Consider the following 3,792-nt stretch of genomic DNA (forward strand, 5'->3'; position numbering starts at 1 on the left):
CCGGCCCCTCCTCCCACTCCACCACCCAGCCCTGCTCCCACTCCACCACCCAGCCCTACTCCTTCGTCTGACTCTTCCGCTGCGCCGGACTCACCAGTACCCACCTTACCCCCTCGTGCTATTCGTACAGCAGCCCCGATTAATGATCATCGCATGCGTACTAGGGCCAAATCAGGATTTCATCAACCCCAAGACCGCCTAAACCTTCATACCTCCGTATCTCTCACTTCTCTTCCAAAGAATTACAAAACTGCTCTACTTGATCCCAATTGGGCCGCTGCCATGCAAGAAGAATATAATGCTTTACTTCAAAACAACACCTGGCAACTTGTTCCTCGTCCTCCCAATACAAATATTGTTTCTGGCAAATGGATTTTTCGCCAAAAGTTCCACTCCGATGGGAGCCTCTCACGATATAAAGCCAGGTGGGTTTGTCGTGGCTTTTCTCAGCAACAAGGAATTGATTACGAAGAAACCTTCTCTCCTGTTGTTAAACCTAGCACCATTCGCACCGTTCTTAGTGTTGCTGTCTCCTCTTCATGGCCCATTCACCAACTTGATGTGAAAAATGCTTTCCTCCATGGTTCTCTTCAAGAAACTGTTTACTGCCAGCAACCTCTGGGTTTTGAAAATCCATCCTTTCCAACTCATGTATGTCTTCTTCAGAAATCTCTCTACGGTCTTAAACAGGCCCCACGAGCTTGGTTTCAACGCTTCTCCTCCTTCATTCAAACAATAGGCTTCACTCCATCTCTCTCCGACACCTCTCTTTTTGTGTATCATCAAACTTCTGACACTGCCTATTTACTTCTCCATGTAGATGATATCATTCTTACCGCCTCCTCTCAAAAGTTCTTAGATCATATTGTCTCTCTTCTTAGATCTGAATTTTCTATGACTGACCTAGGACTCCATCATTTCTTAGGCATTGTTGTTGTTCGAGATTCCTCCAGCCTTTTTCTTTCCCAACGCCAGTATATTCTTGATCTTCTTAATCGTGCTGGTATGCTTGACTGTCAATCATCTCGCACTCCTGTCGATACTAGTTTTAAACTTTCGGCTACCGGTGAACCCTTTTCCGATCCTACTCTCTATCGTAGCCTAACAGGTGCTCTCCAATATCTCACCATTACTCGTCCTGAAATCTCTTTTGCTGTTCAACAAGCATGTCTCTATATGCATGATCCCCGGGTTCCTCACTATAATCATGTTAAACGCATTCTTCGGTATTTAAAAGGAACTCTCAATCATGGTCTCCACCTCAATAATTCTTCTCCAAACTCGCTTACCGCATACTCTGATGCAGACTGGGCTGGTTGTCCTGACACTCGAAGGTCCACTTCCGGTTTTTGTGTTTTTCTTGGTAACAATTTGATTTCTTGGTCTTCGAAAAGACAGGTTACAGTCTCACGTTCGTCGGCCGAGGCTGAGTATCGCGCTGTGGCACATGCCGTTGCAGATACAATCTGGATTCGGCAGTTACTCTCCGAGCTACATAGGCCTATTGAGCAGGCCACTATTGTCTACTGTGACAACATATCAGCAGTCTACATGACCAGCAATCCAGTTCAACACCGACGCACAAAGCATATTGAGATTGATATTCATTTTGTTCGTGAAAAGGTTGCTCTTGGTCAGGTTCGGGTGCTTCATGTTCCCTCTACGGCTCAGTTTGCTGACATTTTCACCAAGGCACTGCCTACTAAGCCGTTTCAAGATATCTGTTTCAGTCTCAATGTCGTCGAGCCTGCCGTTGATACTGCGGGGGGATGTTAGAGTAGTCATTATGGTATACGACTTCTAGTCCAAGTCAGTTTGTACCCCTACCCCAAGTCGGTTTGTACCCTCTTATATACTCTTGTATGCCGCACCAAATCATCAATAAGCAACAGTTTTATTCAGCTTCACCAGGCACGGTGCTCCAGGCTGTCACCGTACTCTTTGCGGGTGTCGGAGTGTTAGCGTTGGGGTTCCTGGCCATGTCATGGTGCGTGGAGCGGCGAGGGCCTGTGTTCACCACGGCCTTCATGCCGCTAATTCAGATCATCACCGCTGGGATCGACGTCGCCATCCTGCATGAGCAGCTCCACCTTGGTAGCGTGGTCGGGTCCGTAATTGTGGTCGTGGGGCTCTACTCCATCCTGTGGGGAAAGAGCAACGAGGCAAGCACCATTGAAGCTGGAGGACCCCTTTAATCATTTTTCACATATTAGATTGATCTACCTTTGCCCCATATTACCTCGCCTTTAATCATTTTCCAGTATTAGCCCGCTCCATTGAGCATTTGCCTCATATTACACATACACAAGAGAATTGGCCTATAACTATATGAAGATTTGATACTTAATTCCTACCTTTCTTGTCTCTGCATTATACTTACCTAAAGGATCAAGCTCATGGTTCTCCAACTCAAATGACAATGAAAAAACAATACTTCTAATCAAACTGCAGCAAACTTAATCATAAATAGTCAATTTCGTCTTAAAAAAATTTCTGGCACTGCAATGTAAAGCAAAGATCGTAACCATGGCTCTTGCATATGAGGAAATTGAGATGAGAAACTACGAGAAGGGGAAACTGAGAAGGGAATTGTGGAGAGAAGAAGGGAGATTGGTTTGGATCCTGGAGCTCGGCGACCAGCGCGGGCGCGGGAGGGAGGAGGGTGACCATTACCTGGCCAGTGAACCGGTATAGAGGGAGATAGCCACCTCCTCGAAGATGGAAAAGGAGAGGAAGGAAGAGGGGTGGACTAACCTTGAATCGTGGGTGCCTGCTGAGAAGGGGGCGCCCGATTGAGGTCGCCGGCGACACCGCTCCTTGTCTCGCTCGCTCGGCTTCCACCGCCGCCGTTATGCACAGAGTACTGCGGAATTTTTTTTGAGGGGGAACATGCTTTAAATTTTTTTTGAGGAAAGGCCATCATGGCTAGCTTTATTGATTAATTAATAGAAATACATCGTCTACGAGCCTTCTCACTAGACAATCTGAAGACTCGTCGGTCCAATTAGAAGATACTTTAGTACAATTACCAAAACTAACTAGCACATGTGTATCTTGATTTGTTGATCGAAAATAATGCTTAAAGTTGACCTTCCCAATCAAGATAGATGTATAAAACCACCACAAGGCACTAAAAGCATTTTTTTTCTATTGTGTGTCCTAAATCCTCAAAACGATGATCTTGACATTTACACCTAAGATTTACACCTAAGATTAAGAAAATGATGATCATGTCACCTTTTTCAATGAGTCAAATGGATAAAATGAATGATTTTCTGCATTCACTGTTTAGATTGGCTCTCGCATTGCAAAACGGAGGATCATGTCTTTGTGTCTGCCATGAATACGCACGGTAACAAACTAGATCGATGCGACCACCACTAATAAAGGGCCAAGCTTGAGCAATTCAAAGATTTCAGTTCGCGCTGCCCGTTCTCCTCATCCTGGGTTGTGTTCCACGCACCGGCACAACACAAGGCCACTAATAGAATTGGGGCCCTGTGGCGATGGTTTCAAGTTGCAAGTGCAGATTTCATCCAGGATGTAGAGTTCTTCTCATGAAGGCAGAGCAACGAATGGTGAAGCTCATAATCTTGTAAAATGTGTGCTTTCTCCCGAACGTGGTCGCTATGTATGGCTGCTTCAACCACGGGATGCTTCTATGTACCTTTACGTACTGAGCAATTGTAGAGACCACATATTTTTCTAGGAACATGCAAATTCAACAACAACTATACTACCTCTCCTGCATAAAACAGATTGAGCTGCTGCTTGCTTTCCATACTGCTAAAT

Source organism: Triticum aestivum, chromosome 6D, assembly GCF_018294505.1.
Source record: "Triticum aestivum cultivar Chinese Spring chromosome 6D, IWGSC CS RefSeq v2.1, whole genome shotgun sequence".
Lineage (NCBI taxonomy): Eukaryota > Viridiplantae > Streptophyta > Magnoliopsida > Poales > Poaceae > Triticum > Triticum aestivum.